This window comes from Diospyros lotus, chromosome 13 (assembly GCF_014633365.1).
Source record: "Diospyros lotus cultivar Yz01 chromosome 13, ASM1463336v1, whole genome shotgun sequence".
Taxonomy (NCBI): domain Eukaryota; kingdom Viridiplantae; phylum Streptophyta; class Magnoliopsida; order Ericales; family Ebenaceae; genus Diospyros; species Diospyros lotus.
The window spans coordinates 21,959,321-21,985,275 of record NC_068350.1 but is presented as its reverse complement, the minus strand read 5'-3'; the positions used below and the strand labels follow the sequence as shown (position 1 = coordinate 21,985,275).

At 42.7% G+C, this 25,955-nt stretch overlaps 2 non-coding genes and 2 pseudogenes across 2 annotated transcripts; all 4 read left to right on the top strand.

Moving 5' to 3' along the window:
- Positions 1 to 2,975: 2,975 nt before the first annotated feature.
- Positions 2,976 to 3,094, top strand: LOC127789455 (5S ribosomal RNA; annotated as a pseudogene).
- Positions 3,095 to 3,458: 364 nt separating this feature from the next.
- On the top strand, positions 3,459 to 3,577 carry LOC127789443 (5S ribosomal RNA; annotated as a pseudogene).
- A 7,185-nt stretch (positions 3,578 to 10,762) lies between these two features.
- On the top strand, positions 10,763 to 10,881 carry LOC127789413 (5S ribosomal RNA). Its single transcript, XR_008020585.1, has one exon. It is a non-coding gene; the product is annotated as a 5S ribosomal RNA (ribosomal RNA).
- A 366-nt stretch (positions 10,882 to 11,247) lies between these two features.
- On the top strand, positions 11,248 to 11,366 carry LOC127789432 (5S ribosomal RNA). The gene has a single exon (XR_008020599.1). It is a non-coding gene; the product is annotated as a 5S ribosomal RNA (ribosomal RNA).
- Positions 11,367 to 25,955: the final 14,589 nt, after the last annotated feature.

Below are 25,955 nucleotides of genomic sequence, written 5' to 3'. Positions count from 1 at the left end.
TATTAACAGAGCTGTAAAACTTAATTCAGATGAATATTGCTGATCTTTTCTATCAAATTGGGAATTAATTGGTTTTGACATTGAAATTATCTTGACCCAAGCTACTTAAATTCAGTATTAGTTTAGCTTTAATTATTGTCTTTAGATCATCTTAATTACCTCCTAAACTCAAATATTTTATGATTTTAACTTTCAACCATAAATAATCTCCCTGTGAACCGACTCGGACTTACCGAAATATAAATTTAAAATTGTACTACACGCACACTCGCACACTGGCGAGTATAATCGCCCTACACCTGCTTTAATAAAAGGATTGACGTCTGATGAATTTAGTTGTAGTTTTGATAAATAAATGTGCAGGGTATCGTAGCAGTCAGTAAGTGCCCCAGGGTCGTGAGGAATACTCGGCCTTTCACCAATGAGTTAGAGGTCTGCAGGTCCATTTGGACGTTTAAAGCATGCAGATAGTCGTATGGATCGCCATCTCCTTGTACTGAAGGATGTTGGGGACCTTGAATCTGCGAGGGAGAGGTTCCAATTCGATTTTCTTGGAGAACGGGGTCCTCTCATCGCGGTCTCCCCTCCAATCGTGTGCTCCATGTCACGCCTCCAATTGTTGGACCCTTTGCAATAATTCTTCCACGGTTGGGTTTTGATCCGCAGATCATCCGGGCGGAGACCGCCTCTCCCATTCGCTATCTCACTCCGGTGAATAGTGATTATGTGGCATATGTCATCTCCTATTCACAGGATCTAGCGACTTGTGATATATGGCGCGACTTGGGCTAATCCTAGTCGAGCTTTCCTTTGGATGCGGATCCCCACATCGCCGACTCCCTTCATGAATCTCTTCACGGTGATCTCCATAACGATTGGCTCTTGCCCTTAGATTTGTGGGATGTGCCTCTGGTTCTTTTCCTCGAGATCTCTGCTCCTCCGATCTCCTGGACCGTGAGTTTAAGGAATGCATAGATCCAGCCTGATGAGAATCATGGAGGGCCGACTAACAATGATACAATCAGATCAGTCAATCCAATCAACCATGTTGGAATTGGATGAATACTAATTCCTTTTTTACTAGGATTCTTGTTTAGCAAGTTATTTACTTATTTCCTATATAATTTAGGATTGAGTTAGTTTTATTTTTCCAACTTATAGTTGGATTTGGATTAGGTTAGTTTTATTAGTCCAACTTGTAGTTGGATTGGGTTACTTTTGTTATTCCTACTTCTATTTGGAGTGGGCTAAATAAAATCCATTAGATTTAGGATTTAGTTTATGACTAGGTTTTGGATTTTTATTAGTTTTGAAGTAGAATTAGGATTTAATTATTTTTGCCTATTTAAAGGCTTTTCCATGTTGAAAAAAGGGAGAAGATTATTAATTGAATTTGAGAGATTTCTCTTTTGATGTGTAGGATTTCCTTCTCTAAAAATGTTGTCACCAATTCTTGAAGAAATCTTCCACCAAGAGTTCTCCAATTCTCCATTCCTTCAAGCTCTCTCACCTCCAACTCCTCCAATTTTCCAGCATTCCTTTTCTATTTATACTCATTCATTTCTTCTTTTCCTTAATTTTCTCCTTAAAACATGGGATACCCTACCTTCATGTTTTCCTCCTTCATATTTTTCTCTTCCATGTTTTCCTTTCCATGTTTCATGCCACCCATATCCACTCAAAATTTTAGGTCCCATACTCAATACAAAATAATCCCTCAAAATATCAAGGATTACAATTTAGGGATTTTTGTAAGATATGGGCTTAATTTAATTAAACTTTTGGGATAGGCTTCTTAGGTCCAATTGGGCCTAATTCTTCATGAAATAGGCAACCCAAATAACCCTTTAAAATCTACTTAATCCATCTACGAATCAGCCCAACTTGGAGAAAATGGAATCCAAAATTCGTAGGTAATGCTGAATTTTTGACAGATTTGACCTTTTGTCACTCCAACAGTCATAACTTTCTATAGAAGATTCGAATTTACACTATGTTTGAAGCGTAGAAAAGTAAACATATAGAGATCTCACATATATTTTTTTCAGAATTTTTTAACATTCCAATTGGTACAACTTTTATTTTTAATCAGACCCTTGAGTAGCGAAAATCCATAACTTTTGGTCTTCTTTCTCACTTTTCCTTTAAATCCTATCAACATGTTAAATTACCTAAAATTAATATGGAAAACATATATAAGCATAAGAATTAAGCATAAAATCAAGTAAGAATAGTATAGAAAATATTAGCACATCACCTTTTACTACCAAATGAGCTTTATGGACGCTTACGTTTCCATTCATGTTAGTCTTTCTCTTAAAGACCCATTTATACCCTATTGGTTTTACCCCATTGGGTAGATTAACCAAGGTCCTCACCTCGCTGGTGTACATGGAATCCATCTTCGCCTACATGGCCTCCTGTATAATTGGAGGAGTAGTATGCTCCACAACCCCTTGTGGTGCATCCTAAAGTTCCAACATTATCTATAGGATGTACTTGAACCTCTTCAAGCTTAACCTTCCTTCCACTATCTTTTTTGGAAAGAAACTCTTTGTCAAGAAACACGATATGTTGAGCAATACACACTTTATGCTTTTGAGGATTGTAGACGTAGTACCCTATAGTCTTTTTAGGGTATACTACAAATAGACATGTGTCAGCCTTTTGTGACAACTTATCCGAAGTCAACCTCATAACATAAACTTCACATAAACTTAACGTCCCTGGAGCTCATTTAAGAGCTAAAATCGTTAAAGATTTATAATTGCCTCCGGCTCTTTACAGTGTCTAGATCTTAAAAAAACCTACACCGCTTCCGAACTAACCCCTATTTTTCTGCGAAACCCACATGCTACCTTTGCTTCTGGATTCTTACTGGTTCCTAGCGAACGCCCCTTATCCTGGAGGTGGGTGGGAAGAGGTCCACGGCCCTGGGGCGAGGCCATAAATGAAGAGAAGCAGGCTTAATGTGCGAGTGCGATCATACCATCACTAATGCATCGGATCCCATTAAAACTCTGAAGTTAAGCATGCTTCAGCGAGAGAAGTACTAGGATGGGTGACTCCCTGGGAAGTCCTCGTGTTGCACCCTTTTTTACTCCTTTCGAGTCCTCCCTGAGAAATGGGCCGATGTCGTTATCGGCATAACCATATTCGCTTACGTTTCCTTTACCACGATTTTCACGGTTTAGGGTTTCTTAACGTCCCCAGAGCTCATTTAAGAGTTAAAATCATTAAAGATTCATAACCACCTCCGGCTCTTTACAGCGTCTAGATCTTAAAAAAACGTACATCGCCTTCGAACTATCGCTATTTTTTCTACGAAACCCACCTGCGACTTTAGCTTCCGGCTTCTTACCAGTTTCGAGCGGACTTACCACATCGTGGAGGTGGGCGGGGAGCGGTCCACGGCCCCGAGGTGAGGCTATAAATGAAGAGAGGCAGGCCTATTATGCGAGTGTGATCATACCAGAACTAATGTACTGGATCCCATTGAAACTTCGAAGTTAAGCGTGCTTGGGCGAGAGTAGTACTAGGATGGGTGACCCCCTAAGAAGTCCTCTCGTTACACCCCATTTTTGCTCTTTTCTAGTTCTCACCGAGAAACGGGCCATCAGCATTACCGTATTCGCTTAAGCTTCATTCGTTATGAGTTTCACGATTTAGGGTTTCTTAACGTCCCTGGAGCTTATTTAAGAGTTGTTATGCCATAGAATTCCTAAGCATCCACCTAAGAGTATTTCGATCATTAACCACCTAGGGGTATTTTGGTCATTTGGCCTAGGTGAGTGAATCCCAAAAGTGGTCCCAAGCCTGGGTATCAATCTCTAGAAAAAGAAGTGGTCGAACGGTGAAGAAATTATCTAAATTAGAGTTCAATTAAGCCATATAGAATTTAAAGGGCCAAAGTGTAATTAAGCTAGAGAGGGGTGAATGTGTAATAAAAGGAAAGTTCAAGGGTGTATAAAAAGAAAGGAACTCCACTATTCATGGAATCTTCTCCCTCCTGTGCCTCCTTTTCATGTTCTCTCTCGTTCTCTATTTTTTTTCTCTCCGAGAGAGAGAATTCTATCGAAGAGATATCTTCTCTTGGCATTTTCTCTCGGAGAGGCTCAAGGCCTCTCTGAGAGGTTTTCCTCTATCTTAGTAGCAAGGAGGTCCTTTTAGAGAAGATTTGCATCTCTCGGAGAGCAGAGCCTCTCTCTCAGTAAGTATGTCAACTCCGACGATGGTAGCATCTCGATGGTGGCGGCATCCCTTCGCAGCTATCTCTCTTAAGGCTCCCATCTCTCTCGGACAGAGCTAGAGATCTTGGTGGCTAAGAAAGTTCCTTGGCAAAGCTTCCTCTCCACGACAGCTATTTCCAGAAGCCCCTCGTCCTCCGCAGCAATCCACTCTCGGGAAGGCTTCTTCCCAAGATATCCCATGAGGCCTCAGGCTAAAGCCTCTTAGAGAGGCCTCTTCCCAAGAGGTCTCTTGGAAAGGATCCCTCCGAGGTCTCTTGGGAAGATCTCTCCCTCTCTGCGTGTGTGCATCCATATGTATGAATGTATATATAAGTTGCTGAACCATGTATTATATATTCATGTGTGTGTATAAGCTTAAGGCATAAACGCGGCAGCCAAGTAATGGATCCAGGGGCTATGATAGGATGTAACGTATTTGAATACTATTATGAGGCATCCTCATGTCTTATATCCTAACATGAAACATAACATAATATATATAGCATAGTGTTTATGTTATGTCGCTCATGATATGTTTATATTAGGTAATGTAATATGGTGGCATCCGTGTAATGCGATATATCCCTTAAGGGAGCAGTGGTTAAGCAAGTGCCACCTTGAGATATCTCTCACCAAGCCAGAACCTGCTCGAGCACAGCTCCGGAGCTGCGCCCGGGCAGGTCCCTTAGGGGCCAAAACTCTGCTTCGGTAGCCTACCGTGAGGCTCACCTTCTCCCGAAGGGCCCCCTAGGCAGTCCGACCCTTTGGGAGGGATTCTTCTTAAGCCCTTCCGAATGTTACTAATGTGCTGGTCCATCCCTGGCTCCTTGTAACAGTACCGAGATCGACCCTCTCTCATTGGAAAGGTATCATTATTCTATAATTACATCCCTTACTTATCTATTGTACTATTTTACTACTGGTACTGACTTAAGCATCAGAGGGTATACGCGGGTGAGGAATCCCCGTGTGCCTTCTAACTTGTGCTTGTGAGCGCAGATATGTCCCGAGCACACAGGAGGCCAATCCCAAGCGATACTGAAGAGGCCTCTTGAGATAATCTATGACACTGATCAATCCATCGAGGACTAAAGCTATACCCGATGCCTATCTCCACCAGTAAACTCTTGTCAGCTATCAACCTCATTCTACCTCGGCTCTGGCTTTCCCTCTCTATAAATTCTATTGTCGTGGTTTTTTTCTGAACACTATAATTGGCGTCGTTTGTGGGAAATGGACAAGAAGCTAAAATATACGAGGAAGACAACCAAGTCTGCTAAGCGTCAGATATCAATTGGGTAATACAAGAAGAACCAGCACACCCCGTCCGGGGGGCTTTCTCATTGATTGAGTTCCCTAGTATGAAGCTATCAAAGATTGTGTGTGGGCTTCCAGAAGCCTTCAGCGGCTCTAGGATGAAGTCCTCCAGTGATCGCGACCATCCCAAAGTCATTGATCGGGCGTTAGCAACTATTCTACCTAGTAAATGCGGAGAATCAAGGAAAGACCATGATGCGTTTAGAGCGTAACAAGATTATTAGAGGGAGCTCATTAGTATTGCAAGCAAGAGAATCATGATCCTTTCTTTCGAGCCGTTATTGCCTATACCTGCACATTGAGGGTCTTTAAGAAGCCCAATCCGGTGTCATTTGAGTATTCTCCTATGAGTATGCAGCTAAGGATGAGATACTCGAGAAGCTCAAGAGGGCATGAAAAATCGTCATCTAAAGAATGACATGCCAAAGATACGACTCCATGAAAGAATAAGGAGTCGACTTAAGGTATGCGACAGTTACTAGACCACCATGGGTGGTCCAATATAGAACCTTTGAAGGGAGGAGCTTGTCTCCCGCTTCAGAGGTATGAAGAGGTGATTCGACTCTATGAGCGGACCCTCATCTAGGCCAAAGAGAATTTCTCTATAGTTGGTGATAACAACAAAGTTGATTATGGACCTAAATACGATAAATCTTCCATAAGGTTGTGGTGATGGCATTTGATATCCAAGCCCTACCTCCAGTGGGGAAGGCCTTTGGTGGTTCAAGATTTTTCGAAGAAGCAAAAGTTATTGAGATCCCCTCAGGCAAAGGTAAATCCCTTGTGCATCATGCATATGTGTATCTATGTATAGCTATTATGAAATGTGATGTAGGAACTATGGCAAGAAATCAGGATGGGTAATGATACTCCCAAATTCAGTGGAGGCACATCGGTTTAGGTAAGGAAGAGTTCAAGTCCTGAAAGGTTTTGCTTGACAAATGATAATTTGGTGCTAAGACCGCGTACCCTCCTGGAGTCCCAGGTATGTTCCGATGCTATGCCTGTAGGCTAACCTAGATTCCTTGCCTGGGTCTGGTGCTAAGCAAATGCACACTAACCTTGACCCCTTGGCGGATTCGGAGCTAAGCCTCCCGGCAAACTTGGAACAACCGGTGGTAATTCGGTGGGTAGTAACGAGTCTAACCTAGACCCCCTGTGTCAGACAATCTCGAAAAGGGCCCAATAGGATGGCAGGTGACCTTCCCAAACAGGCCTACTCAGTTATGATCGAAAACAATGGCCTGGTCCTTCTTATACTCTCGGACGCATTCTGATGCCATGCCCTCAGGCTAACCTGGATCCCTTGCTTAAGTTCGGTGCTAGGCACGCATGCTAACCTTAACTCCTCGGTTGATCCGGTGCTAAGCCTCCCAACAAACTCGGAACATCCGATAGAAGATTGATAGGGGACCCTGGGCCGAACCCAGATCCTTTGTGATGGACATGTTTGGGAAGGAAAATCAATTAATGAAGATACGAGTATTCTCATATTCCAGACGTAGGCAAGGCATGCCGGACCGCCGAAACAAAATACTGTTACAACTATCCACTCTAGTGCATATGCATGCCTTTGGTATCCCCATCAAAGAATTCTTGGTGTGAACGTAAGCGAGGTACGTCTAACCATATAGGTTATTTCATGAATAATACTTTTTATGTATCTTCCGTAAGATCTAGTGTAGGTGTCATGACCTGAGCACGACGCGAAGAAACGATAGAGCTACCTAGGACAACGGTGGTAGGCCAGCACAGATAAAGGTAAGCCCATATCCTAAGAGGTCTGGTTCGATGAATTGTAATCTGGCGCTAAGACCCTAGACTCACCTAGATTCCTGGAGGTGTTCCGATGCTACATACGCAGGCTAACCTGGATCCCTTGACTGAGTCTGGTGCTAAGCTTATGAGCTAACCTTAACTCCTCAATAGATCCGGTGCAAAGCCTCCCTGAAAACTTGGAACAACCGGTGCTAATTCAGAAGAAGATCCTAGGTCTAACCTAGATTCCTTGTGTCGAATGAACTCAAAAAAGTGACGTGGAAGAAATGGGGCTTGACCCTACCTTCTCAGACAAGCTCGCTCAGTAGTGATCTGGTGCAATGGTCTCGAACCTTCTTGGGTTCCCGAACGCATTCCGATGCCATGCTCGCAGGCTAACCTGGATCCCTTGCGTGAGTCCGACGCTAAGCTTACGAGCTAACCTTTACTCCTCAGTAGATCAGGTGCAAAGCCTCCGGCAAACTTGGAACATCTGGTGGAAATTCAGCAATAAGTCTTGAGCCGAACACAAATCCCCTGTGGAAGACAAGTCTGAGAAAAGAATGAAGAAATGCCAAGCGCATATAAGGATTTAGTGTCTGTCCTGAATCCCTGGATGTGTTCCGACACCATGTCCGTAGGCTAACCTAGATTCCTTGCCTGAGTCCGGTGCTAAGCGTGCGAGCTAACCTTGACTCCTCAGCAGATTCGGCGCTAAGCCTCTTGGCAAACTTGGAACGATTGGTGGGAATTCAGCGATAGATCACGGGTCCAACCTAGACTTTCCATGGCGGGCCAACCTAGAAAAAGATGGAATGAAAAGACTCGACAATGACATAGAATAAAGATCATCGGGTGATGATTAATCTGAATGATAAGTAACGAACTCAACATGCTCGAATGACTACGATAAATGTCGAAGAAGGAGCATAGTGGCAACCCAATGGTGTTACATAAGTCAAGCATGGACATCACGCTCAAACTAAAGACGCAGACCTCGATCCGTATTCCTTATGGTGAGTAGATCCCAAGCTCAGGCTGCGATGGTAAACGGGAGAAGCTAGAAAGCATACCTTGATCCTCATTAAGAACGTGACTGTCAATGCTCAATAACATACCCTTCCGAGACTGTTTAATAGATAATCTAAATAGAAAAGTAATATGCGTAATGTGCCCAAGTGGCGAAATAGGCATCGAATGTCAGGTGTCTCTCTAAAAAATCAGCACTAGGCCGCTCCTAGGGAAAACATGATTTGCTTGACTCTAGGAGGCTAGGCTCGTGCTGTAACTTTTCACTAATCTTTGCCTAGCTCATGGCTTCAACTCTAGTGGCTTGATGGGAGCAGCTTCGCCTTAAAACTACTCGATGGTAAGAATGAGGGTGTACCTAGACTAAAAACTTGTTTGATAAACAGTTTGGCTCTAAGGGTCCCATATACTTAAAACCCACCAAGACGTTCAGCCTAGAGATGACCATATCACAGGCCCCCATAATAGCCCGGCGAAAGGCTGAGGGACAATAAAAGTAGCATGAGCAACTTTGCCCCAGTTAGTCATCGCTATCCTACCATGCCGAGCCTCCAGATTCTGGCGGCATGGAATTGTTTGGAGTTCGCCATCCACAAAGCTTTAAGATTTCAATTCAGAGGCTAGTGCGACTAGCTTCTGTTTCTTACATCTAGGAAGGTAGCTTTTAATGTATCGAATGCTGAAGCCACAACCATTGTACTGTGTGATCAGTCATTAACTGAACCCGACAAGTAATCTCCTCTACCTGAGGGGCAATCATGTCTCGAGTAGCCTTCCAAAACATGGCAAGGAGGCAAGATCACAAAACCAATCGAAGCGGCATTCCGCGAGGCAGCAAAGCAAATCCAGAGCTAGCTTCTTAGTGTCTTAGAGTTGACGGATTTTCGTGACCACAAGACTATGGCCAGAAATGCCAGTTCATCTTTTAGGGCTCTGGATGGATTACTCGTTGATTATCAACCCTTCAAACAACGAGTAATGGAATTTGTTAGCGCTGCAGTATCTGAATTTGTTAGCACTGCAGCATCGCTCGCAGAGGCTGAGCCGTTTACCCGATAAGACAACTCCATGCAGCAGTTTGTTGACAGATCCAATTGTCACAAACAACACTTGGAAACCACTTTTAATCAACGTGCGAGGACTGTCGTTGTAATAAAAGCTTCATTCAAGCACCTTAGATCTCCCCGAAAAGAGGCTACTCAGATCAAGGCCATACCTCGCTGCAGAGAGGAGGAACTGTTATCCTACGAGGCTGGTAATGTGGAAATCTTAAATCGCTTAGAGCAAGTCAATGAAGAAAGTTGAAATCTCAACAAAGACTACAAGTTACAGCCTTGGAGATGAAAGACAAGTTTGATCTAAGACACGAACTAGAAATCCTTTTAAGGAATACGGTCCTGGTCCAAGAATAAATGTTAAGAGCTTCGGGAGCTCGTATAGTGATGATATCAGAGGACCAGAAGATAATAACTTTCTAAAGAGAGATAGAATAGAGAAAGGATCTAATGTGGAAATATATTCCAAGACATCTTTAAGTAAGAGAAGAAGAGATAATGAATATTAGCCTTCAAGGCAAGATAAAATGGAGCATGGTTATCAGGTAGAGGGCAGTTGTGGAGAAGGCATTGGCATAAGCTGCCCAAGAGAACTGGTTTAAATCAGGAAGAATGACAGAAGATGGACAACTATATTTCACCAATTGATTATGACATAATACTAAGGGAATCCCTGGGATAGGGTAAGCAGAGCCACTGATAATGGAAGGAGAGAGAAACACTCTCGGCACAATGATTTTAGGTTGTCAGCATCGTTTCTTGCCTTCGATTTGAGGCACTCGTAGGAATTTAGACAATCAAATTCGACGAGCGATGATCCCAGGTATTGGCGAGAGTCATCGTAAGCAAATGCATCATCTCAGGATAATACCCGTTGAGACACTTCGATCCTGGGAAAAGCCATCTTAGCTCAAACCCGAGTCTTAATAGAGCGAAACCACTAGCGCAAGCATTTCTACGCCCGGAAGTTATTATCTAGAAAATCTAGGGCCCTTGAGCAGTCAAAGTCTGATCTATCTATGTTTACGTCCTCACCTGTGGTGAAAAATCTCATTGCGACCATATCATTTTTGACTGCCGGGCCATGAGGCAAGTCTCCGGGCACCTCCTTGACGGTAAAGCCCGTGCTTTCTCAAGCCTCTCCCAGAACACCTTAGAGGCATGTTGATCTCTTTCTCTTAAGCAGCTCATTTCTTATCTTAGACGCTTCAAGTTGAGCATCTGTGTCTTTCGCCACCCACCTGGCATGGTTGGTTATGTCTTTTGTATGGCTATTGAGCCTTGCTTTAATAAGTGACCTCATTTTGGTGTCGGCGCGAAGCTGTGAATCTTAAGAGAGTCATTTCATCCATCGAGGCAGGTGGATGCGAATGTGGGTGCAATCATACCAGCACTCATGCACCAGATCCCATCAGAACTCTGAAGTTAAGCATGCTTGGGAGACAATAGTACTAGGATGGGTGACCCCCGGGGAAGTCTTCATGTTGCACCCTTTTTTTTGCTCCTTTCGAGTCCTCCCCAAGAAATGAGTTAGCATCACCATCGGCCTAACCGTATTTGCTTAAGTTTCTTCGCTACGATTTTCATGGTTTAGAGTTTCTTAAAGTCCCCGAACTCATTTAAGAGATAAATTCATAAAAGATTTATAACCGTCTCTGGCTCTTTGCAGCGTCTAGATCTTAAAAAAAAAACGCACACCGCCTCCGAACTAGCGCCATTTTTTTGCAAAACTCACATGCGACTTTCACTTCTGGCTTCTTACCGATTCCGAGCGGATGCCCCTCATCATGGCGGTGGGCGGGGAGAGGTCCACGGCCCAGGGGCGAGGCCATAAATGAAGAGTAGCAAACCTAGTGTGCGGGTGCGATCATACCAGCACTAATGCATCGGATTCCATCAGAACTCCAAAGTTAAGCATGCTTGGGCGAGAGCAGTACTAGGATGGGTGACCCCCTAGAAAGTCCTCATGTTGCACTCATTTTTTTGCTCCTTTCGAGTCCTCCCCGAGAAATGGGCCGACGTTGCCGTCGATGTAACCGTATTCGCTTAAGTTTCATTCGCTACGATTTTCACGATTTAGGGTTTCTTAACGTGTAACACCCCCTCCCCCAAGATACCCCATTCCAGGACAACCTAGAAGAGTGCGTGTTAGGGAACATAGAAGAATCAACACCTAGCCACAAGCATGCATACATCTGACATCCATCAAACCCAATTCCAAAACAAATGACTTCAAGGGTTACAGGCATAACTTTTCTTTAAGTTAGATTACACACAAAATAAACTCTATACGTCTACCAACACATCTTTCCCAAGACCATTTAGATCAAGAGGGGACCCGCACGCGCACATGTCTACCCATCCTTCTTGCTTGACTCCCCGCCTGCCACATCTTTACCTTTACTTGGAATGGAGGAGAGTACAACGTGAGCTACAAAGCTCAGCAAGTATTAGAAATAAGAAGGAAGAGCATGGAAAATAATCATATGGTATGGGTGTGGTGAATAAACATATAGATGGAAATGACAGAATATAACTCAAGAGTCACACACACACCCGTAATGATAATGTCATGCATAACACACATAAAAGCCTATAAACACATAACTGGCCAGTGACCCACATAACAATACAAAATGCATCATAATACATACCGGCCCATAGCTGATACCATCACCCAGAGAAACTGTAATAGCATATAGATCATAAGTCATCTCTTATGTACTTGGCTATAGCTGTACGTACATATATATAGATATATAATCTCGCCCATGGTCGTCACCACTGGCGCGCTCCTCAGTCGTCATCGCAGGAGTGTAACCCCAGTCAGGCTAATGCCTATTGGTTTTGGGAGATATATATCGTCGGTACATAACCGCAGCGTGCTTAATCATCTCTGTCCATACCTTTTCCAATGCACATGCAACACATAGAGTGGCCACATACAAATTGCACGTGTGATAGAAATAAGAACTGATACTCGTGCTCACTCATGAGATGCGATGCTAGAGATCAAGTAAGATGTGCTCATAATGCACAATTATCACTCATTCAGGACATGCAATGACATTGCGTATATGAGCAATTTAAAGTTATTTTCAGTTTATAAACATGTTCAACACAGTCAACCAATAACACTGAAATATGGATTTCTTACTTAAGCTTCAAGATCACAACGAGATATGCTAGTCAGGGCATGGAGAAGAAACAAGTCTCCCATGCAAAATTCCACTTAAAAACTCCATTCCTTAGGATTAATGGGGAGAAACAAGCCCCACATGGCTGTTAGAAACTTTTCCTCAAGCTTAAATATCCTAACCCCAGTCATGCTCTCAAGACACATAGAAAACCCATAACACAATAAAATCCAAGAGAAAAGAGGAAAGAAGAAAGAACTTGCCTTATATTTCACCTATCAACCATTAGAAACTCGGATAGTAGAATCTAACTTGCTGTGAGAAGAAGAATGAAGGTTTGAAGAAGAACATAGAGCTTACGAGAAAGAGCTTGAGTTTATCTCCTTTGCTTTTGGGACATTTTTCTTACAATTTCTCTCTTTTATATTTTCTCTATACATCATATCGATCCATCCGATTATCTTCCAAATTCTCTATAGATATTTTTTATCTTCTAGTTCTAGAACTTTCTACGCATTTCTAGAGCTAATAAGGTATTGGGCGATTTATATATATTTTTTAAATCACTGAGGGAGACATTCAAATATAGCTTAAGGAATTTAGATGATATAAACATATATAGGCTTATGCGTGAAAGTCATTCGGATGATTTGGGCACATTCGAATGGGTTTTGAGGCTTTTGGTAGAAGAATTAAGGAAATGCAAGATGTAAGGTCCCATATTTATAATGAATAAAATGTATTATGTTTCGTTATTCCGTGATGTTAGAATAGTCGTATTCAAGGATCTAAAAGACAGATTGTCAATCTTGGTCAGCCAAATCTATGGAGGGAAATACCCGGGATGTAAGTATCCAAAAATAAAGGCATATCTATTCCAAGTGTTTCAAAGCGAGATTTTTTACACTGAAAGAAACCAAATTAGAAATAGTTTTCGATACAACTATGACGTAGGCTGAAAAATTGAATCATCGTACGGGACTTCCGGGAAATCAATAGAACCTGAACGAGGTTCATATTTAGTATGTAGAACAACCCTTCATTGGTTTCGGGTTGAAACGAAAAGGTTTACGGTTAAAACATAGATTCAGGTCTAAGTGTAATTTCTTAATTTTGCCCGAGAAAGGTCGAAAGGAATTTATTTCCTAATCTTTGGGGATGAAATGAAAGGTATAGAGCTTGAGGGTCGTAATGGACTGTTGGGAAGCTTAGGGGCTTCAAATAAAGAACCAAAGTGATTAAAAATTTGTAGATGGGCTAAAGTGCAATTTTTGCAACTTGAACAGTGAGGTGATTGCCATGGCCAACTAGCCACCTTGAAGGTCACCGACCAGCCACCTTTTAGCCATGGGAAGATAAGGAAGGTGATAAGGGATGCTCAAGGTTAGACCTAAGTCGACATTAGCCATAAATGTGGTCGATTTTTTCCATTTTTTTAGCCATTTTTGGCCGAATTTTGGTGAATAATTTGTGGGTTGAGTAATGATGTTTTGGCTCGATTTGGAGAAGGTAGAATCTTTAGAGGCATGGGATTGAGCAGTAATGAGCATTTGAGAGCTCGGATTGCCTATAAATAGAGGTTATGGGATAACCGAAATTCTTCAAAAAAAATTATCTCTCAAATTCGTGGGTTTGAGGAAAAATTGAGGGAGAACGATAAGGGGCTTTTGTTACTCATATTTTTAGGATCATTTCTGAAAATTTTGGTGAGATTTCGTGTTCATTTGAGTGGGTTTTAAGAGTTTGCCGAAAAATTGAGCGAGTCTTGAATCTGCATGTTTGAGGAAAAATTGAGGGAGAAGGATAAGGGGCTTTTGTTCCTTATTTTTTTAGGATTATTTATGAAAATTTTGGTGTAATTTCGTGTTCATTTGAGCATGTTTTAATAGTTTGCCGAAAAAATAAGTGTCGCCGGAGCCGACTGTAATTGGCCGATTTAAGGCACTTCCGGTTGTTTTTTCAAGAATCCAATGGAACCTTTGTGATTAGATTGAGGAGATCTTTTAGGAGGTGAAGTCAGATCGAGCATCGAAGCAAGTTGCAAGTCGCCATCGTCGAAGAAGATGACCGGAGAAGGTAAGAAAAATAGGAAAATAGAGGAAAAGAAGAAAAAAATAGGAGAAAATTCAAAAAAATTCTCAAAAAACCCATAAAACTATTTTGGGTATTATTGTGGAGAAAAGTTTGAGAAATGATGTGGGAAATATTTATTTTTACAATTTTGGAGAAAAAAGGGAATATGGAAATTAGAGAAAAATAGGAGAAAAATCTGGAAAAATTTCAGATTATCTGGAATATTATTTTATGAATTTTGGTGTGAAAATATTTAGATAAATATTTGATTAGGTATTTATTTTAGATTTTTCAAAGAGAAAAATAGAAAGAAAATAAAGAAAAATGCAAAGAAATTATGGAAAAATGGGCTTTGATGTTCTTATAAATATATATGATGAATAGGGGACTTTGAGACTTGAGGTGAAGTGACTTGTGCCACAATCGAGGTTGGGCACGCAAATCGAGATGGTGCGTGTTTTTCGAGATATTCAGAACATCAAACAAAAAGTAAGTGGTTCAACCCAAAACTAATTTTATGCAAATGATTCTATCATTTTGACATACTATGTTAAGTTACACATCATGTATAGTGCATTTACATGTATTGATGATAATTATGCATATGGTGATATTATTGATCATGCCACACATACGGGTTTGGGATTAGGGACTGGCGCAGCTACTCTGCCAAGGGTGCACCCACACACCACAGTCTGGTAAGGAGGCTGTTAAAATGGAGAGTAGCAATTGGGTGCGGTCCACTCAAACGAAATGAATGATGTTATGTTGCATTGCATACACGCATGAGATATGAATAATGTACCCTTACTTAGATGATGATTCATCATCTAACGTGGGCTATGCCCCTGGAACATTCAAACGTTCCATATAGGGTTTGTAGCGAAGGCACGAAAATGGACGAGATGTAATGATTCAAGCTGTCATGGTTTTGATAAAGATGTTTCTCCACATTTTTCTTTCATGAAGAACCGAATATGTCTTGGTTTATTTATGTTTCAAGTCATGTTGAAAAACTTATGTTCTGTTGATAAATAGTCTTGTATTATGGATTATGTTGGAAACGATCATGTAATATTAATATGGTTCGATGTATGTTAAGGTTCGATTCATGCTTCCTCTATTGGTGAATACCTAGCCTAGCATTTATGATGTGTGATGGTTCTCATGCTAGGTAGGTAAATGGAAAGTTTGGGAATTAATATGATGTTGAGATTGTTCTTAAGGAAAAAAAATATATCCCAAATTTCATAAGTTATAACATGCCCGAGAAAGTGGGGTGTTACACAAGAGGCATTCGAATGCCAAAATAAGGCATTCGAATGAATTTGGAATAGTTGGGAGAAAAGCTAGAGGAAAATGAAGCACATTCGAATGCTACAGTGCCCTTATTCGGATGAATTTTGTCAACCTATTAAAAATGGATTTTGGATAACTTTGACACCCTTTCAAATTTTGGGGATAACTCTCTCATCTGAACTTCGATTAAAGTGATTCAAGATGTTATGGAACTACAAGAGAAAGATCTACAACTTTCATGTTTTACATTTTAAGAGATTCGGGCTAGAACATAGTCTAAATTGGATTACAATGGAGAAGTTGCACCTAGAAAAATAGGTCATTCGAATGGATCACCCCTCATTCGAATGACTCACCGAAGCATTCAAATGGAGTTGCTCTCATTCGAATGGTGCCTCCTCCATTCGAATGTCTAGCCTCCCAAAGCCCCACACATACGGATGCCTCATCTTAAACCCTTATATTCCTTAACCACTCATTCTAAATCTTCCAAAACACTTACATACACACTCACACCACACTGAAACCAATTTAACAAATAATTCTACCCACAACACACCCAAATAAGATCGCGTTATTTATTAATATCGGCCCCCATCTTCGAGTCATTACATAACGTCCTCGAAGCTCATTCAAGAGCTAAAATTGTTAAAGATTTATAACCACCATCGACTCTTTGTAGTGTCTAGATCTTAAAAACATGTATATCGCCTCCGAACTAATCCACATTTACCTGCGAAACCCATCTGCGACTTTCACTTCTGGCTTCTTACCGATTCGGAGTGGACACCCCTCATCGTGGAGGTGGGTTGGGAGTGATCCACGGCCCCAGGGCGAGGCCATAAATGAATAAAGGCAAGGCTAATGTACATGTGCGATCATACCAGCACTAATGCACCAGATCACATCAAAACACTGAAGTTAAGCATGCTTAGGCGAGAACAGTACTAGGATGGGTGACCCATAGGAAGTCTTTATGTAGCACCCTTTTTTTACTCCTTTCGAGTCCTCCATGACATTTTTGTGTCATTTCTTTGTTTCCAAGAGGTTAGTTTGCAACATTACCCAGTCAAAAGTAGCAGCCAGTGGCTATTTCTAGGTGATGTGGATGAACTTGGATATGTCGTGTTCGAGAACCATCATCAGTACTGAGTATCGGCGAAATCTAAAACTATCAACATAAGTGAATTAGATTATTGCTCTGTAGATTTTTTAATGATATTGTACTACTTGAATATTATATGATTACTCGTTTTGATGTTGTGTAATCTTGGATCTATGGTTGGAATAGTTAGTGCGTAATTCCATGATAGGTATGGTGTAACGACCCGCTCCCACTTACGGGCGCCACCGGTAAATAATCGACCGGATTACTCACCCGACAAACCACAACTGAAGGGTTGGACTATGTTTCAACAGGAAACGCCCTAGGTGGGAACTAGGCTTCGTCCTTCCCTTCGCTCCACTCAGGAATCGGTCCCAACTCAAATAAGAAAAATCTAGCGGACCAAGACCCGAAACCCGAGTGAGCTTCACCTTTCTTCAGCTCACCCCATAGCAAGCCAGAGGTGACCCAGGCACAAAGATAGCATACAAATATTTCGCTGAGTATTGGAGATTTAGGAGAACATACCTTGCTGATCCTGACTCGGTCCGAAACTTGGCTTTACCGACTATGCCACATTCAACAAGCAATCTCACAATCATCTATCACCCTATGATGATTACAACAATTAAATACATTTAAGCTCAATAACACAAACATTTACTCACAAGAGTATACATACACCACGCCCCCTGGCTACATACAAGCAATATTAAAAATACATAACTCGGGCAACACAGCTAGTTGCCACAACGGCCTCCCGGCACCATCCCTGCTTGCATCCGGACTTGCATCATTTACACATGAGGTAAAACCTCATGAGTCATAAAGACTTAGTAAGGGTGCAATGCATGTAAATATGAATATAATCATGTTTATGTATGCCAAATGCATGCAAATGAGGCTAGACCCACTTATCCTCATAACCCACTAAGGTTTGAGGCATCAACCTATCAGCCCCTACCACACTAGTCCTCCATATGGCCATAGGTCCACTAGAGCTTGCATCACACAAGATATAACCACTACATGCCAATGTAACATAAAAACATTATCAAACATATTTACCAACTTACAAGGCCACCTCTACATGGGGCCCTTACCTGGCTCGAAACCTCATCTCTGCCTCGGCGAGAACGCCAGCCCGAACTCCGAGCTCCTCTAGGATCACCGCCTTCCCGGTCGAACCTAGAGGCAAACACACATAAAATCCCAACTCCATTAACATCTGGCATTAAACCAATGCCCTCAACTTCGACACACACCATCAGAACCATACATCAACAAACTCAATAAAATAATGCCAACCACGGCACATACCAGCCATCAATAATTTTCCAAACAACCCCGACATAGGGTTTAATCCAACAATTAATTATTCTGCATTAAGTGGCTTAATGTAAATAATTTGGGAATGAAATATTAATTTACCTCGACTCATCTAGGGAACGTAGACAAATGCCCATACCGGCCTTGCTTTTTATACCGCTCTCTTGCGCCCAAATCTCCATTTCGAGCTTCTGGCACGTTCCATGAGTCCCAAAATAATTTCTAGAAACTTCTCCAATTTTTCTAGAATTTTCCATATTTTCTATTTTCCTTTTTCTTTTTTTTTTCTTTCTTTCCTTTCTTCCTTCCCGCGCGTGCTAGCCTTGTTCATCGTCTTCTTCACCATGTCCCACGCGCGCACAACGCCTGAGAGCGCCGCCTGCTACCGCCGCTTGCTCCACCACCTCGCCTTCGACCTCCAGCCGACTGCTGCTCGACGCGCGACCCCCGGCCACGGCTGCCTTCGGCGCGAGCTGCCATGGCTGGACCTCCCCTGCGCGCTGCCATAGCCATCCGCCGCTTCCGCCATCAGTCACCGCGAGCCACCAGCTCACTTTCGATCGCCGGTGCTAGCCCAAGACGGCCCCCACCGCGACCTCTCCAGCCGTCTCTGCCATTGCTGGTCCGCCGCTGTTGCCTTCTTCTTTGCTGTTGTCCTCGCGTCCGCCATGGCCGGCCGTAGAAGCTTTTGGCTACCGTGTCGCGGCTGCCTTCCACCACCATCAATCTCTTCCTCGCTGCTCCCGCGACCATTGCCAACCGTTGGCTGCTTCCTTGCCGCTGCTCCCTTCATCGTCGGCCATGGCAGCCACTGCCATGGCCGATCTTCCCCTTTCTCTCACAAATCTCTCTCTCTCTTTCTCTCTCGCACAAGCTTTCACTCTCATTTGCTCTCTCTGCTCGCTCCCTCTATCTCTCGCTCTCTGGCTTCTCTCGGCCATTTCAAATGGCAGAGATATTAACATAGGAAGCTTCCTTGAAGCTTCCTTGAAGCTTCCTCTCACGCGGGAGAAACATACATATATATATATACATATAATTTACACATTTAACCCCTCAATTTCTCAATAACATCACTTGAGGGTTTTTAATAATTCCACTTGGAGATCTTCTAATTACACTTAAGCCCTCCAACTTTAATTTAATAGATATCAAGCCCCACTAAAGCTTAATTTCTCCAAAATTAAAAATTGTCTTTTACTCGGAAATAATGATTTTCGTCCCTGCACCTACACGGGACCTTTATTCAACCCGAAAGCACTTAAGGGTTGCCTTACTTAGAAAACCGAACCACCCTTAGGGTCCCCTCAGCTTCCAGGAGGTCCCCTGTAACCATTCGGTATTGGCACTCACTCGGGCTTATATAGAATTTAATCAGAAAATTATTCCCGGTCGGACTGCTTCCAGCTTCACTATCCTCATCTCGAGACGCTCACTAATCCCTTGCCCTCTTCCCTGGACATCCAAGTCCCGAGGCACTCCCAGCCGCCAACTCGGCAATTTATTAATTAATTTATCGGGATTGACCCTTGGGCTTTCCGGACCACCCAAGGTCCTGACAAAATAATCCAAAAATTATTTATTTTCAATACCATATAATACCGGGTATTACATTCCACCCTCCTTAAAGAATTTCGTCCTCGAAATTCACTTTCCCTTACTCTTTTGCCCAAGCCAATCACATTCTCAGGCTACCTGCCAAATTCCCATGCTCGAGAATTTCGTAGCCAAACCACTTCTCAGCCTTTACCTCAGGTTATTCCCACCTCAAGGCTTCACTTAAGCATTTGATCCTCCACCTCTCGAGGACATTTAACAACTAAACACCGCTTTGGCCTTTCGCCAAACCGCACCACTGGTCGCTGGTCATGCTTACTGCAACGGTATCCATCTCCGGATGGATTTTCTTTGCCTCGAAGCATCGCTTTGCAGGTTTACTTCCCATTTCCCCTTTTTCGCATCAACCGAAACAACTCTCACTAACATTGCATTACTGATCAGTCTACCACGATTTTACGTCGATCAAACACGGCAACGTTTCTCACTGCCAATCACACATGGCCACGATTTTAGGCTGGTTCAACCAGCAATGTCTTAGCACTGATCATCAGCCGCAATGTTTCTTTTAGTGCCCACAAGACACTTAGACACCCATTTATCATGGCACACCGCCATTAATCACACACATGCATAGCGTGAGTTGATCTTCATGGCAATCTCTAATTACCGATCAACTTATCATGCTAGCACTACATGGGAAGCACCCATTTGGCCCACCCTGCTAACTTCGACCATTTCCTACATGGTCTTCTACTTTGACCAGTCGACCCTCATTTATCGATACGATTACGCATAATCGATATACCTAACACCATGTCAGGTAATTACACATTTCAACCATATGTGCATTACCCGAGTCCAACTCGAGCTTAACGATGCATGCACCATTACCATCTTACCTCGAGCTTAACCATGCTCGGGCCACAACCTTCTCCCAACCAGGAGCTCTTCGCACAAGCACACATAATACCTTGGCCTTCCTTTCTAGCCGATATTGCATGCTAGTAGGGGAGGTCTCATACCCATACCAGGGGACTCTTCACTGTGCAACCCCTCTTTAATTCTTCACCTCATTTTAGCTTTCACAATCTTGCCCCATGCTAGGGCTTACCTTGGCTTTTAAACCCTACCGCGAGTCAAGGATCCTACCATCGCGCTTAAGGTCGTCGAACCATTCATCAGCCCTCGTTATCACCCACGGTGTGTGGTATAAGTGATTGGCTTATTACCATCTGCACAATCACTCATTGCATCGCACCTGTAGGATGGCTCGTGCCTTTGGTCAGCGCCCCAACAAGCTAACATGGTTACACCCCTCACTCTTGTAGCGGTCTTTTAGCCAAATTTACTCGCCCAGCTTCAGTTTCATTGGGACTTTTCAAATCTCTCCATTTCTCGACAAAGCCTCTTACTCTAGAGGCATGAAACTTTCAGCCATCCAAAATCAGGTTCATTCTCAATCCGCATTAGACACCTGATTTAATCCATGCATAATGGTTCCCTTTGTCCTCCTCGGCAAGGACAACCCCGTGACAGCAACGAATTCTCTGACAGCGACAATGACACCACCACGTCATCTCAAACGACTCGCTGCGCCTTGAATCTTATTGGTCATCACAACAAACACGACCCTACCATTAGGCCATTTTCCACAAATCACTTTGCTATACTTATAGCAGCTAGCTAATTCCCTGAGAAACTTTGGCTTCTCCCAGGTTTCTTATAACTTTTGCTACAACCAGCTCACATCACTCAGTGAGCGACCACATTAGCCTTAACGCCATCATCATCAGCTAAGACGATCTCTTGCCATCGCTTAGCGCCACATCCAGCCGCAACTGCGACTCGGGAGCCACCTACGCCACTGACCGACTACTCTCACGACGCCCCACGACCCTGGCTAGCCGCTGCATTGCTGCTACCGCTATTACCAGTCGGCATCTTCGGTTGCCATCGGCTACCCTCAGCCAGTCACAAATCGGCTCCACTAGCTGATTTCCTTTCACAACCGTTAACCTTTAGCCACGAGGTTAAATCTCATCAATTGCCCCCATACCCAGGCATCCCTCTAGCTGTATCACTCACAGCTATCAGGTGATTTCATCGCCTAAACACCATTCTTGGGATCCAATCTCGTCCCACAAGCTTTTCCTTTGAGCTCTAGCCACCCATTGGTGACATCTTAAATTCGCCTTCACCTTCCATCTAATCAACTCGATTAGCTTTAACCGGATCGCCCGGCTCATAACCAACACAACTTTTCTCCAGGCACGACTCTTGCACTCATCGACTATGATTTTTGATTTAACTCCACCCACTGGAAATCACGCCTGCTACTCCTGTGGAACTCACACTTCCACTAGATGCCGTAGGACTCACATTCCTACTCAGGCACTTGCTATCACGCTGGCTTTCCCCGGGTGATGCATCCTGTTAGAGTGGTAGTGCCTTAGGAGGTCCATTTAATGTTGTTGCCCTATGCTCGACCTTTCTCGGGAGAACCTCTCACATTCTACCCAGGACACATTTCAACTCCACCATTTATAACTCTCGTTACGGAGTAGCACTCCTTCAAGCGGCACAACTTTGCCTTGACCAACCATCTTTTATCCCCTTGGATCTTTTTCTCAAAATCCGCCTGGTCTAATCACCAAGACTCGCTGAACCTTTATACTAGAGGCATACACGGCACCCAACAAGGCTTTACTTCACAGTCCTCGAGCCTCATGCTCTCACCATTGCCATCAGGTGTTACCACCTGGCAACTAATCCTGTGTCAACAACTGGAAACCCATCCAGTGCCACATGAAGATACTTCCTCAATTTCGCATCGACACATCAGGACTAATACTAGACCATGCAATTGCAAGCCTTCACAAATTTCAAATCATGCCTCAGCCACACGTTCAACCTACCACAACTCACATCACAGGATTAGAGGTCCCCATACTTGAAACTTTACGCGCTTCAATATTCCCATCTCATGGTTGGCTTCCAACTTGTAAGTCTCGCCCTCCACGACACTTACTTAACATTCTGGAGCCATTTATGGACTCCTCCAATCAACCCATCTTCTTGCATCACCGCAAGGTCACACAGGGTCCATCATCTCAATTTACCCGATCAATTTCGATCAAATTTAATCACAACCACATTAGCATCCTTTAACAAGGAGCATCGCCACACATCTTGTTTTCACACCACAAGATATCATTCAATCGTTTCACAAACCTTCTTGCTGCCAAGACAACAAAAGGCACTACCATGATTTTTTTCAACCCTTACGAAATTTTAGGTCTGGCCCAGACATAACCTACAGCATATCCCAAGTCTTCAACGTCTAATCGTCTCCACCGTAGACAGGTTACTCCACATAGAGGGCTGCAGTCCCTCTCGTGAACTAACCGTCTATATCCAGTGGTCCTTAGCATTAGACCCGTCAACCGTAGGCATCAACTGTAGCGTTATTCCCATGCTAGACCCGTTCCTTTTCCATGAGTTTCTTTCTCGATTTTCCTTCTTGAACATCACGAGACTCTACAACACCTGAACCTTCGCTAAATCGCCTTGACACTACTTTAACGAGATAAAGGGCTTAAACCCCACTTGGGTGCAACACCCTGACAACTCTTATTACTAGCAGTTGAGTTGTGGAACTGGCCACAACTTTTGTCACCCTATCGCATTTCACAAATCTTTAGCCCCTGACCATCTGCATAATCACTGTGTTTCCCTGTGTTTTAGGCGAGCCAGCACCTGGTCATCATTACCGTGTCACTCTCATACACTAGCCCAACACTGGTTCCCCATCGTGTTGCCCTGTGCTTTGGAGAGCCAACACCTAATCATCATTACCGTGTTGCTCCCATACACTGGCCCAACAACAGTTTCCAACAGCATGGCTCAGGCCCATCACTGATTTGCTTCGCACCTGATCGAGGCTGTCGAACACCGATAGATTAGATAAATGATGATTTGGATTTGCAGCAAGAGTGCAACCCTAAGTCGTCTCCCAACGAACCTTCAACGAATCTGTCAAAACAAGGTTAAACGGGGGGGGGGGAAGTTTTGATGAAAAACAGAAAACTAAACAAGCAAGAACACAAGAAATCAAGATGCAATCAATTGCAAACCAACCTTCTATCCCAGTTTTCATCGCCTTCTCAATAAACCATTTGTTTAGTTTCGATTCTCAAATCAAAAACCAGAATAATCCTTTAACAATCGCCAAAGATTGGAAAGAAAACCAATAAACAGATTTCAGAAACCTCTTAGTTCGATTTATCAGTTTTGATTCCCCTTATTGTACAGATTTGAGATTGATTGAAATACCATTCAAACAGGTTGTTCTTGTTTCTAGTTAAAGCCTCAACCGAGCACAAAAACCTTGGATTCTCAAACAAAGACAATGCATGCATTCATCCAACCGGCATCAACACATACACAGATTTAAGAGAGAACAAAAACAAGAGAACAATGAAGTTAAAACTAAAAAAATAGATTTCCATTAAAACCAAAGACTCAAACCGGGAACAAGGATGGTATTGCAACTGATTACAGAACCTTAGCCTTCCATCTTGACAAGAACAATGGGGAGAATGAAAGCTGGCTACTGTTCACGCCCTTCGAAAGAATCCTCTCAAAATCGGCCACTTAAGGTGCTTAAATAGGGCTTAAGGAGGAAACCCTAGGTTACTGCCACTTCACAGCCGATTTCGGATAAGTTAGATCGCGTTATGGGCTTCGGCCTCTTCATAAGAATTGTATATCAGGAAGATTAGATTAATTTGGGCTTTTGAATCACTTGATTTGGATATCGGACGCCCAAGATATGGCCCTTTTAAGGAATCAGCATCTGTGCAGCTTTCCTAATTTGACCCAACTTCCTAGTCCCGACTTTGGAGTGCTGTTTGAAGGCCCAAACGAACTCGGATTTGGACAAAACATACCTTTACAGAAAGCCCTAGAAGTCCTCTACAATATCTATGAAGACATCATCTTCATTCTGGAACTTTATCTAGGCCAAAATACTGAAGGAAGTGCAGGAGGTTAAATCTGCTAAAAATGGCACTCACTTCTCTATCTCCAATTTCCAAGATATCTCATTGCCATCAAGACGTTTCATGCCCCATATCATGCTCCCATAGCCCTAAACCTGGAAAAATAAAGTAAAATAGTGTGAAGCCCAATTTCTATAAAATAAAACCAAGATGAATAAAAAGGACACTACTAATGTGCAAAAAAGACTAAATTTGAGGGCTAAATAATATGAGAATATGTGCTCTATCAATTTCCCCCACACTTGGACTTTTGCACTCTTGGGCAAAACACTAAACACTAACATTCACTCTTTCGAACAAAAAGGATGCAAAGAATGCAAAATGAGAGGCATGGCAAGTTTTATAGGAATTCAACACTTCAAAGATCATCTTTCTTACACTTCCCAAACAAACAAGTAGCATGGCAATTTTACTTGGCAAGGCGAGTCAAAATAAGCAGACCCTCATAGAATAAGAACATGCTTTCAAGTTCCTCAAATGCTATGCCCAACTCCACTCAATCATAATTCCACTACCAGATATGCTCATCTTCTAAATCTCCACTCTTAGTGCTTTATGCATGCATATCAAAAGGACTTTTATTCAAGGCTCAAACATGGTAAGGTGAAAGGGATAGGAAGATAACAATGAAAAGTAAAGTAAACCTTAGGAAGAAAACATTCAAGACAACCCAAGATCAATGAAGAACTATTAAGCAAGTAGAAAATAGACACAATGTTTTTTTTTTTTTGAAAGGTGGGTGCGTTTTACGCTCCATCCCAACCTTTGTGAGTGCGTTTTACGCTCCATCTCACCTTGGCGAGTGCGTTTTACGCTCCATCTCACCTTAGCCTTTGGCCTTTCTATCTATTTTTCTTTTTGATTCCAAAGGACTTGCTTAATATGTTGCCATAATCAAGGGATGCAATGAATGTTCTTCAACCTAAAGAAGGGAAAAGATAACTCTTTTTTTTTTTTTTTTTTTCACATGCATGAGCATTGATAGCTTCAATAAAGATTCAAAA